Source organism: Gambusia affinis, linkage group LG22, assembly GCF_019740435.1.
Source record: "Gambusia affinis linkage group LG22, SWU_Gaff_1.0, whole genome shotgun sequence".
NCBI lineage: Eukaryota > Metazoa > Chordata > Actinopteri > Cyprinodontiformes > Poeciliidae > Gambusia > Gambusia affinis.
This window is the reverse complement of record NC_057889.1, coordinates 23,141,267-23,154,548: the sequence shown is the minus strand read 5'-3', so window position 1 is coordinate 23,154,548 and position 13,282 is coordinate 23,141,267. Positions and strand designations below refer to the sequence as shown.

At 40.2% G+C, this 13,282-nt stretch overlaps 1 long non-coding RNA gene across 1 annotated transcript; it reads right to left on the bottom strand.

Annotated features, from left to right (window-relative positions):
• Nucleotides 1-10,139: 10,139 nt before the first annotated feature.
• LOC122825039 lies at nt 10,140-13,025 on the bottom strand. Its single transcript, XR_006369574.1, has 3 exons — nt 12,815-13,025; nt 12,126-12,258; nt 10,140-11,696 (listed from the first exon to the last, which is right to left on the bottom strand). It is a non-coding gene; the product is annotated as an uncharacterized LOC122825039 (long non-coding RNA).
• Between the last annotated feature and the right edge of the window lie 257 nt (nt 13,026-13,282).

The following is a 13,282-nucleotide window of genomic DNA, read 5'->3' as shown; positions in this document are numbered from 1 at the left end:
TGTGTGTTGATAACTTGAGGGACAAAAAGATCCTTCATAGCACCCTCAATAAATTGCTTAGCACCTGCAGAAAAAAATGTCTGGCGGTGTCACTGGTGAATACATTCAAAAGTATTAGATTTACTGATTTCATTGGATACTTCCCTGTTGAGCTCCTGGCTTTTGACCATTAGAAGGTGACACCTTTCCTTATCTTTCACCAGGTCTTGTCATGGCAGAGTTTTCTTTTTCCTTTATTGACAGTAACAAAACAATGTGCCTGACAGCTCTGTGAAGTATTGTTGAAGATAACTATATTAGGAGTTTTTTCTCCTTTTTGTTTGTCCTCCACCTTTCACAATTTGCATGTGGTGACTTGAATAAGTACTAACATACACATCTCACAATCCCCTTTTCATCTCTGTTTACAACAATCATTTGCCTAGTTTGCACCGACCTCTCAGGGCATTTTGGTCTGCAAGCCAAATGATGACTCCAGTGGTTACATGCCACTTCTTTGAATGCCATTTACTGCTGACAAACAAATTTGACCCAGCCAGTTGACTTCACTTTGTCCAGAATCTGTTCACTTACATTTGGATGAACTTTAGTCTCTTGAGTAAGGGATGTTTAAAGTCAAAAGCACAATTATCACCTCTTGGACTGGTTCTTCCAAGAAACAGAGAATTTGATGTGATATAGTTTATGCAGTCTTCTCCGCATTGAGTTCTTGTATCAATTGGTCTTTCATTAGCCAAACATTCAGGAATGTTTGAGATTCACCTTATGTAAAAACTTCATCCGATCCTACATTGTCCAAAGCTTTTTTGACAATCTTTACAGAGGCTTCTATTCTCATGGAGGGAGTCTGCAGAATGTATTTTCCAGCTCCATTCAGTGTCATGTTTCAAAGTTTCATGTTGAATTTGCTCTTTGTTTACTTGTTTTTGCTCCAATAGAGTTTTTTTCTGACATTCAGCCACAACTCTTTTCAATGCTGCTTCAAGGTTATAAATCTTTGGCATGACAACAAAAATGACTCATTTGACTGATCACTCAGGAGATTTGTGTGAATAGCTCGAGATGACATGCAAAAGAAGATGACGATCCACACTTTAAAGTGCAGATCTCTGCCATTTCTTTTAAATGGCAGAAAAATATTTTCTGAGGCCAAACTGTAAATCTGACTGCTGTATTTGGCCTCTAATTAGTTTGGGAATGTTTAAAAGTGTTAAATCCACCAAAAAGTTCTCCTTCTTCAAAAAACGAGCAGTTTGTGTGATATAACTGGAGGAGAATGGAGCCCATTGGCTGCAATCTGATTGCTGAGCTCAAGAAGGTTTTGTTTTCTCACACTAACCTTGTGTTATCTATTTTTGTGATTTTTTTAGTTTGGGCACATCCAAATCTGGACTGAATGATGTGTGTGTTTGAAGTTTAAATAAAAGTTTAATTACAGAGGAAAAACCTAAACAAAATCCAGTAAAAGTTAAAAAGAAAGACCACCCAAAACTAGAAAAAGTAAATTTCCAATGTAATATGATAGTGGAAATGAAAGTTCAAAATCTGTGTAAAGCCAAAGGATGGAAATAAGCATTTATGGGACGTCCTGACGGGTTGTTGAGGTACATGACACATCTCCTCCTCATGACCTTTGTTGCATGTCATCCCTTCCCTTTCTGTGATCTGGACTGTCACTTCCTGCTGTCGTTGTCCAGCAGAGCAGAAATGCCACCAAAAAATAATCTAAAAAAGAAAAGAAATAAAACAACAACTGAGAATTACCCATGACAAGTCAGTGAAGTGCTTCAGAAATGCCTGGCATCACACTCTAATTTCAGCTCTCCCCCAACCCCTGTCTCCCAGTCCTCCATGGTGCTATGAAGGCAGTCAATAGATTTGCGTGAACAACTGGAAGCGGCTGTCATGTGAAGCGTCGCTTGCTATATTGTTCAAATTAGCAAGGCTGATATCTGATATCCAGGCAGAGGCAGTGGTGTGAAGTCTTGGCATATTAATTGGACTGAGTGCATGCATGTTACCAAGATGACTTTGAGCTGGAGCGCAGAGAGTCATTAGAAGGGGAGCTGTCGGCTAAGTGTGTGTTGATAAAGTGTCAGGGAGGCCTGGAAGCACAGAGCAGGAGGAGAGCTGCAGTGAGTGGAACTGCCACCCCACTTTAATGATCAATGTTCTGAGTAGCTCATCATCATCACATCAGCTTGGCTCAACAGCTTGCAATATAATTGACAATGAAGGAGTTTTTGACATCATGGGTTCAAAAGGAGCATTAGTTTATTCATTTTTACAATCACACCATCAAACAAATGAGTAATTAGACAGATGTTGCTAGTTACAAGCAGATAATCAGCAGCTCTGCTCAGCTCAGGTTCACAGAGCTCGTTTGCTGCATCTGGCTCATTATCTTGCCTTAACAACCAGCACACCCCCCAACACAAAGCCTCAATCTTAGTTTTAAAAAAGCCAAATATTTAGGTATATGTTCTGCATGGTGTTCCTTATAGTCTTCTGAATTATATAGATTTTTTTAAATTTAACCTTTATTACAACAAGGATAGATTTAAGGAGAAATAATGACAAAATAATATAGCAGAAACTAAAATCAACATTTAGCTTCTTGGCAGCACTTTTATTGTTACAAAACGATAGTCTCCATTTGGATTCGCCTGAAAATGTACGTCCTTATCTGATCCTTCAGCCTCCAGTTGAACCAAAACACTGCAAGAGTTCTCATGAAAATTTCTAAATAAGATCATAATTTTCCTATTTTAGCTGCCTTTCATTGGCTCCCTGTTAAATCCAGAATAGAAATTAGGATTCTCTTTCATTCATCTGAGATCTGATTCCTTCATATGTTCCTCACAGAGCACTTCACTTCTAGAAGTAAATGGGAGACAAATTCGTGAGGCAGACATTCTCTCTTTCAAGATTTTTACTCACATTGGCAGGCTTTGTCAATGTGAGTAAAAATAGCAATTGTCAATCCAAGAGTTGTGATTTATAAAGCATGTCAATACCCAGACTGCAACTCAGTCTAGATTGCTGGTCTTACAGTATAGAACAATTACAACCTTCCTGGCAGACTGACACTTTATCCAGCCCCATGAAGGTATCATGTCAGCAGTTAGATGAGACCAGACCAATAGTTACACTTTTTCAGTATTAATTCTTAACAGAATCTCTGGGTGAAAACAAAACCTTCCTGTCATATTCACAGATAATTTTCAGTAAAAAGTTGTAGTAATTACTAATCATTACTGACACATCAACTGGTAGAACTGGTGACAAAACCATGTGTTAACTAGTGTGTGTAAATGGGAAATAAAGATTCATAAGTGGTAGACCATGGTCCACATTGAGAGCCAAGATTGGTTGTGAAAAAAAGTGTATTTAACTGGGCATGTAATAGTTCATTTACACTAATTATGTTTGAGGTGTGAAGCTTTTTTCTATTGTCAAAGTATTTGTGATAACATCCCAAGGCATAAGGAAACTAAACGTCTGATAAGGGCCAGGGGCCACCAGCGGTCACCTTAAGTCAAGTTGACTTCTTTATGTGACTATATCAGCAAAAACACACAATTTCATTATAAAATTCTTTCATTTAAAATAATAATATTTAATATATATAATCATGTAGAAATCATTCTTTATATGGGCAGAAAGAAATAATAAATTGCTCTTGGGGTCTCTAGTGGCTGTGGTAGGTCATGATTTGCCAGTAAGATGAGCTGCATTGCCATGTGCATTGCACATCCAAACCTCCAAAGCACCGATGAAATATAAGTACATAAAACAATGTTGCATAAAATAACTTATCCTTCAGGGGCAGAGAAAAGAGGAGTAGCAGAAAAAAAGCCAACATAAAGGTATGTTTGTATATGTCGAACGCTGCAGTTCAACAGCCAAACATTTATACTAGGGTTTTTGTGTTTGTGTGAAACTGAGTTTTAACTTGAAATGAGTTGATTGTCATTCTTGGCCTGTTCTTCTGAGTTTTTTTTTTTTTTACTTACGGTAATAATGTTTGATAACAATAACTAAAACTCAACATTTGACATTGTCTTGTAAACATATTAATGCTACTGCATTATTATATTGATGAGCTACTCAAAACTGTAGCTCACATATTATGAGATATAACTCAAATCTTAAAAGTTATACAAATTATAACATATGAGTTATGAAACATCTCCAGGAATACTATTAAAATGATGTGAAGGCACTGAATCATCCCAGCACTGGTCCACGTTCTCAGACGAGAAAAACTCATCCATCCATCCATCCATCTTCTTCCACTTATCCGGGGTCGGGTCGTGGGGGTAGCAGCTTCAGAAGGGAGGCCGAGACTTCCCTCTCCCCAGCCACTTCCACCAGCTCCTCCGGAGGAATCCCAAGGCGTTCCCAGGCCAGCCGAGAGACATAGTCCCTCCAGCGTGTCCTGGGTCTTCCCCGGGGCCTCCTCCCGGTGGGACGTGCCCGGAACACCTCACCAGGGAGGCGTCCAGGAGAAATCCTGACCAGATGCCCGAGCCACATCAACTGGCCCCTCTCGACGTGAAGGAGCAGCGGCTCTACACTGAGTCCCTCCCGGATGACTGAACTTCTCACCTATCTGTAAGGGAGAGCCCAGCCACCCTACAGAGAAAACCCATTTCGGCCGCTTGCATCCGCGATCTCGTTCTTTCGGTCATGACCCAAAGCTCATGACCATAGATGAGGGTGGGAACGTAAATCGACCGGTAAATCGAGAGCTTCACTTTTTGGCTCAGCTCTCTCTTCACCACGACGGACCGGTACAGCGCCCGCTTGATGGCAGATGGTGCGCCAATCTGCCTGTCGATCTCCCGCTCCCTTCTTCCCCCATTCGTGAACAAGATCCCGAGATACTTGAACTCCTCCACTTGGGGCAGGACACCCCCCCTGACCCAGAGAAAGCACTCTACCCTTTTCCGGCTCAAGACCATGGCCTCGGATTTGGAGGCACTGATCGCCATCCCAGCTGCTTCACACTTGGCTGCAAACCGCTCCAGTGAGAGCTGCAGATCACGTCCCAATGAAGCCACAAGGATCACATCATCCGTAAAAAGCAGAGATGCAATCCTAAGGCCACCAAAATGGATCCCCTCAACACCTTGGCTGGTCTAGAATTTCTGTCCATAAAAGTAATGAACAGAATCGGTGACAAAGGGCAGCCCTGGCGGAGTCCAACCCTCACTGGAAACGAGCCCGACTTACTGCCGACAATGTGGACCAGACTCTGACACCGGTCATACAGGGACCTGACACCCCATACTCCTGGAGAACCCCCCCAAAGGGCTCCCCGAGGGACACGGTCGAACGCCTTCTCCAAGTCCACAAAACACATGTAGACTGGTTGGGCGAACTCTCATGCACCCTCTAGGACCCTGCTGAGGGTGTAGAGCTGGTCCAGTGTTCCACGACCAGGACGAAAACCACACTGCTCTTCCTGAATCCGAGGTTCAACTCTAACTCACCTAATATAAATTAAATTTTTAGCTTTTGGAATCACACCTAAGAGAAAATAATTCCATCACAGTATGTCATGAATATGTGTGTATTCCATCTGAAGTCTGTGCATACATTTTTTTAGTGGTTTGACTACCTCTAGATCAGGGGTTTTCAAAGTATGAAAGGGTGAGCCCCCCTCCAAGGAGCACAATGCCTGCTGATGGCATAGTTACTTTGAAAGAGTAACTTTAATCGGACTACTGATTACACCTTGAAAAAGCAACTTAGTTAGATTACTGACTACTTGATTTGGAAAGTAACTAAGTTACACTAAAAGTAACTTTTTAGTATTTTCAGCAGCTGCTAACAACAATGCTGCCTCCTATGAAAATAACATTGATCTTTGCCAATACTTAATTGTCAGCTATTTTATAATGGTAACATCAATAATGTGTCTCCACTGATAAGGTTGAACTCAAGAGGAGATTGTACAAAAAAACAGTACAACACAAAAAACGTGAATAATTTGTGTGGTCCACTGTTGTCTGGAAAACTCTAAGAAGGATTTTAAAGCCCCCCGTCCCCCCAGGCTCCAGATTCTGCGTTACGGCCCTGCGTTTGGTGTCAGCGCACAGAGCTCCTCCTGCAGCTCCACAGCTCAGATGGTTGCACAGATTTGTGACACTTATCGTAATATTAATAATTAGAATAGCGTTAACTTGCCATTATAACTATTGCCAACTACGGACACGTTTATTCGTGGCTGTTTTCACGTTTATTGCGCTGTTCATATTGGTCTCGATGTTTGCAGTTTTCTGGAGCGCAACGCGAAGCTCGACGTCATTCAGAGGTAATACATTAACTTGACATTAACAAAGACACAGCGGGACGGATCATCCGGGAAATGATGGACAGGGAGAGACTGAGTAAGACTACCTTAATGACGGACAAATTCTGGAATTTATTATGAGTCTCTGCTTATTTCCAAGCCCAAATGAGTAACTTCACGTTCAAAAACGAGCCCAAAAATGAGCAACCCGCCGCTCATTAAATTTTCAAGCGACTTTAAAAAAATGAAGCCCAAAGCTGCTTATAATAATCGGACTTGGCGACAAAAACTGAAAATAGTTCCAGTTTTTCCACCAACAAAATGCGCATCTCCCTCCATTGTTTACATTTCTGTCGCATAGAGACGTCGGTCACTCGACAAGACGCGTAGAGGAAATACGATTAAAAAACAAAAGAAGATAGTAACACACAGTAACGCAAAAATGATTTTGATAAGTAACCCACAGTTCCAACTTTTTCCTAAATCCACAGAGTTGATCGTGTGCGTAAAAGACGTTTCTCTCACATCAGTAGACAGCAAGCAGATAGTTTCTTTTCCGGTTTATTTTTTTCCTCGCACCGCGCCTCCCCTAAAGTGCTCTGGCGCCCCCTGGGGGAGGCGCGCCTCACACTTTGTATCCTATGTGCATGTATCATCTAGAGCGGTGGTTTTCAAAGTCAACAGCGCTGTGAAGAGATGCAGTAAGTTTATAGCAGGTGTGTTAATGATCTAATTGTCTGATTTTTGATTGCAGCAATCCACATTATTAGCAGAAATAGAGAGACCCAGAAACAAATTTCACTTAGGACCCTTTGGAGCAGGGGTGTCAAAGTCAAATGGACGGAGGGCCAAATAAAAAATTTAGCTACAAGCCGAGGGCCGGACTGATCGAATGTTAATTGAAATTTTTTTAAATGACGCATATAGTCTAGTGCAGCGGACCGGCCCAAGAATTTCCATAAGGATCGAACATCTCGCATTTTTTCAGACGGGGTGCCGGCTTGCTGCGGTCTGCGGGCCGGTTCTAATAATAAATCAAGATCATCCCAGGGGCCGTAGAAAATCTTCTCGCGGGCCGGATGTGGCACGCGGGCCTTGACTCTGACATATGTGCTTTGGAGGCTTGGGCCGGCCCTATGATGCCCTCAGTGATGCTGCCATTAGGTAAGTGCCCTGGAAAAGAGGCTTGATGAAAGAAGCCTGCATGCCTGTTTATAACAATAAAATAAGCTTTTAATTGAAGAAAATATGAAATAGTGGTGAGCCTGGTGAGGAACGGATGTCTTACCCGTGTTACTCCACAAGCACATTGACAACATATAGGCAGTCCAATGATAAAGGGTTAGAGAAGGAATAGGGAACTGGGTAAAGTGGCTTCCATGGAGAGTTCAACATTCTGTGGACTGAGGGAACAAAATGAAAGTGTCTGAAACATGATAGCCACAGTCAAACCTGCAGGTTGTAGCTTGATGGTCTGGACTGCTGTGCTTCTTCAGGATCTGAAGGACTTGCAATGATGTTTGGATCATAAATTCAGATCTTTAACAGAAAATTCTGATGCTGCCAATTTAACAACTGAAGGTAACTATTTCTTTGTTGGTTATCTGAAAAATACGTGTGTAAAAAAAAAATAAAAAAGGGTAGGAAAAGGCCTGTCACAATAACAAATTTTGCTGAGACTTTATTTTCAAAAGAACATTTAACACTGGAACTGATCAAATAAACAAAACAACCAAAACCAAAAATAAAATGGATCCTCAGTCTCCATTAACAAAAATGTACTTGAATAAAAACACCAAAGTGTAAATAAATACTGGATTCAAGCAAAAGAGTTCAGATTATGAAGTCTGTAAACCATATTGCCCTTCAGTAATCATTAGATTTAAATAGAGACATGGGCACATCTGACTAATATAACAGTGTTTAGATTTAAGTTGTAGAATCCCACTTGCTTTATATGTATCAGTGCAATGGGGAAATAGCGCCCCCTCTCTTGGTCTGGCTGGTTATATGTTGCTGGCCCCTGTACTCAGGGCCAGTCTGTGAAAGCTGCCCAGAGGTGAGTTGCATTCTTCAGCACACTGTAGAAAAGTGTTAGCAAAATAATAAAACAAAAGTTTTATTAACTTAGACAAATAGTGTGCAATGACTATTTACTAGATAGTAAATAGTCATTGCCTGGCACCAATTTTTGTATTTTTAGTTGTGTTAATATTGTAAAACACTTCATGTGCTAAGTTAAAAGCTAACATAATGCTCTGTTGTTGTGTGGTGAGTGAAGCTGACCCGTTGCACTGATTTGAACCCCTGATATGTTCTCGTTCAGGAAATAAACTGCCTGTTCATTCAGAGACTCCTTGTCTTCATTAAAAAAATCTACACAACGCAGAGTCGAGGGGTTACTTGGGCCGGCCTGGTACAGTGAGTGAAGCAGAACCCGGTTACACTAGCTGATGCAATAGTTCACACCACACGATTTTTTGCCTTGATTTTCCCCTAGACAATCTTGGAAAGTTGGGCTTTTTCCTAACCGATCATCCTGTAGAGTGTGGTGTGTTATGGTAGATCGTTGTGGCAATCCAATGTAAATCAAGGAATTTTCCTCGACTGGGATCGTTAACGCAGCCTGTTGAATGTGACAGGTAGCCAATCAGAAAGCCGGATTCTCCTCCTGCTTTCTGAGAGGAAATTACAGAGGGGAATCCCAAACAGCTGACACAGCGCAACCCGAAGTCCAGCGGACATTGGAGATGATATGTGGAAACAACATTAATGTCTATAAAACATTTTGTTCAAAGAATACAGAAATGATGAGTGGAGGAGTTGGAGCCAAATTGCTACACAGTTGATGAACCCGGTAACGTTTCAGCTGTTCACTGGACTTGTAGCCATTATTTTGTGCCCATTGTTGGACACCACATGGCACGATGGAACCCGATGGAACCGTTATACCTAGGATTTCTGTCGGCTAATGTGTGATCTCTCAGGATTTGAAAATGGGCCGACAATCGACCGACAGCTCTAAGATGGTGTAGTGTGAACTGGACATTACACTGAGGAAATGAGGAAGGGAGGATCAGTGGAGAGCATCAGAGTTGAGCCTTTTTTCATTTAGTGTCATCAACAGAAAGAGAAAAAGGCTGAAAGAAACGATAAAGCCGATAATTAAAATGACGTCGATAGTTTTAATTTATCGTACAATTAATTGATTTATCGGAACCCTTTTATAGTGCTTTATAAATGTGTGCTGTAGTTAAAATAACAAAAAAAATCCCTGAAACATTTGGTTAGCATGTATTAATTATATTAATAACAATAATACGTTTGTAGGTAATTTCTCTATGGAAATTCAATAACCCATTCATGTATTTTTACATCAGTACTGATGTACTGCAAATAGTACATTAAACAAATGTTAATGAATCATTTGGCACATTAACTGCCAAATAATCAAACGTATAATTATATTTAGCCATGACAATCTCCTCAATTCGCAGTTGGTGAAGTCTTGACTTTATGTTACTGCAGAAATAAAGAATTTACCCAGTCTATTTTAGCAGTTTAGTTTATTCTACTATTTACTGAGGTAAGGCACAGACCTTTCTTATTCCCCCACAGCCTTGACAGATAAACTCAAGGATTCTTATTCTCGTGACAGTGGATAATGTTTAATACTTGATGCAGGTTTTTTAAGGTACTTGAAATGTCAATGTTCAGATCAGCCAGGTTTAGTCAACAGTTATCCTATTGCACCTTGCAATGACATCATCTTCATGTTTTAAATGTTATTTTATGTTATCTATGCATTACATGTACTGTTATTGATGCATACTTAGCACATATATATATATATATATATATATATATATATATATATACATATATATACTATTAATAGAAACAATGATTCAGATTGTTCTGGTGCTAAAGTTTCAGAACAATAGCAGCTTGTTCAATGCAGAAAGAAGTCTCTTGGGAATTTAGATAGAACAACACAGCTGTTACTTGCAGCTGCACTAGTCTACATTCTGAATGGTGTTTTAACAATTTTGACCTACTTGATGGGAGACAAACTTCTGCATAATAAGATTAATTCCCATTTACACAAAACTGAAGTTTAAATGAATACAGTAAAGTTTTTTGTCAGCTATTGTTGTTAACAAAAGATATACATTTTTTGTTGAAATATTATTCTAAAATAAAGAAGAATATGTTCATTTGTCCTTCTAAAAGGGACAATAATGTTATGTCACAATAAAGTACTTATACAATTCGATGTATTTATATGTCAGGTTCTGGGTTGATTTGATCTTGGGGTTGGATTATTGGTTCTAGTTTAGTTATTATACTGTGTTCCTTGGACTCTTTCAGTCTTGCTTCTGTTTTACTTTGTTTCAGAACTGCAGTTACTTTTGGCTAGTTATTTGTTAATGTTAGATTAATTTTCCTAATTACCCTCACCCCTCTGCCATTTTCTCTTTCTCTCTCTCCCTCACTTTCTCTCTGTCCCTCTCTCTCAATTGTACTATCACACCAGTGGTCAGGATGTCATTATTTACACACAACACTCATGTCTGACATTTTGCTGTCATCTTAACATTATCTGGAGCTTACCAATATGCTGTGTACCATTTTTTAGTAGAGAGAAGGAACTCATATTTTCAATATATTTCTTTCTGGTCTGGTCTTTATTTAATTGAGAAAAAAACTTTTTGAAGTCATTTAACATTTGCATTACGTTTCTCCACATAACATGAGGAAACATTTGTTGGTGTTGCTTGCAACCCCAGTTAAATATTCCTGCCCACATGTTGTGCAAAAATGACAGGTGGTCTGCCTGATTTACATTTCATATCTCTCCTCTAAACAACTCTTTTGAATCACACTTCTTAGCATTAAGGTACTTGGAATACATGATGTTTTCCAGTTTCATAATAAATATTATGTAATATTCTTCTTTAAAATGCCTTTGTTCTCTTGTCTTATCCATGAGTGCATGAGTGGTAAAATAGAGAACACACTTGATTGTGTAGAAGCACAGAAACCCAGAATCCTCACCCCACGGTGAGCTGCAGAATGGAGGAGTAGTATCATTCCATGCATTATTCAAGAGAGTAAATTAACCCTGAGTAGACACAGTCTATCAATCAAGGGGACTGCCATAACAGCGCACCGGCTGGGGGCATGCAAGACAGATAGTCTGTGGTGGGGTGAATGGTGCTGGTGGCCTGTCAGATGGGTGGTAATGGAGAGGCAGTCTGAAGTCACTTCTAGAATTAGCCACCCACTATTTCAACAGGTGGCCCTGACATGTGGACTGTCTCTGGCAGAGGGGGCAAGCCCAGACCCACAGAGGACCAGGAGCAGGACAGGACTTTAGAAAACTCATCCAGATCTGAAACAGAGAATGTGTTGTTTAACCACTCAGGCTTTATGTGCAACACAAAAATGACATGCAAATAAAGACTAAAAAGATAAATAAAGAAGCAAAAGTCAATGCCTTGAAATAAGTTTCAGTTTTTCAGTTAATGTCATTACTTTCCAAAAAAGCCAGGAGATACAAAAGTGAGAGGAAAGACTCAGTTAATCCAGGAAAGCATCAGGATTTTAGATTTGTTGCGACATGGTTTAAGTTTAGTCCCTGGCATAGGAAAAGGTGATCTTCCCATTAACACAAACTACCACTAGACATCCAGGAGTACTCCACTTTGTCTTTCTTTTTAGACTGATCCTGGTTTGTTGATTTCCCTCCTTGTCTTCATTTTCTCCCTGTACATTTTTGCAGAAAATCATGTTTTTGTTTGTGACTGCTGGTAGAACTGACCTGCCCAGTGTCAAGTGGTTTGTTTGTTTTCTCTCTTGCTGTTTCCCATCCAGTCAGGGCAGATGGTCGGTCTTCCTGAGTCTGGTTCAACAGGAGGTTTCTTGCTGCTTTATTGTCCCATTGTTGCAAGTCTCTGTTCAAACAGCTCTCTTTATGTTAATTTGAGCAGTTTTACATAAAATTCACATTAAAATCTCTTGTTATAGCAGAACTGACTTTCACAGTAAGAATCTTTACATTTAGGAATGTGGAGGTTAAAAAATGTTTTGTGCTCATCTGATGCTATGGCACACACAACTGGTTTTTCTGTTAAACCAGATGTAGGAGGTTTTTCAACATGTAACAAAAAATTCTGTGCAATGAGCATTGCTAATCTGAACAATACAAATACCCCACATTACCCTCATGCTATGGCATGCAGATGCTCTGTCTGCACTTGTGACAGACTGAGCCATCTCTGAGGTTGGTCTTGATAGTCAGACCAACCTCATCTAAGCAGTCTTGGATCTACTTTCTGATTCACTTAGGTAATATTCACTTTACCATCTGGGGCACTAAAAGACTTATTAGAGCACTGATGTTTTATGTACATACAGTAAGTATGGTAGGAAGCATTGTCCAATAAAACATGTTATACCCAGAGGATTGTTTGCAGGATTTTGGGCATGTGAGTATCTTTGTTTTCCTACCTTCTTCCTCCACAGGGTGCGGCTGGCATACACACCCTCTAACTGGCGCTCATTAGTAGAAATGACTGTTTCTTCATATATATCTCTTGTGTCCTCCTAGATTCTCAGAGGACACAAGAAGATGATGTAGATTCTTCTCAGTCTATCTTCTGCTGAAGATCTGTTCTTGGTCCACCCCTCTGCTGTCGCTTTGTGGCCTTCATGTGAGGATTTGAGATTTTCTGTGTATTTATGTAGGTTTTCAGTAGAGTCTCTGGGTGTTCCTGTCTACGCCTTGATTAGTTACACCTGTTCCTTGTTTCTCCTGATTATCTCCCTGTGTATTTAAACCCATCTGTGTTTCTTGTTCTGTGTTGGGTGCTCGTCTTGTCGTGGACTTTGTATTTCTGACATCATTGTCATTAAAATCCTCATTTCATTCCCCACAACCTGGGTCTGCTGCGTCTTCCTCACCTCACCTAACCGCAT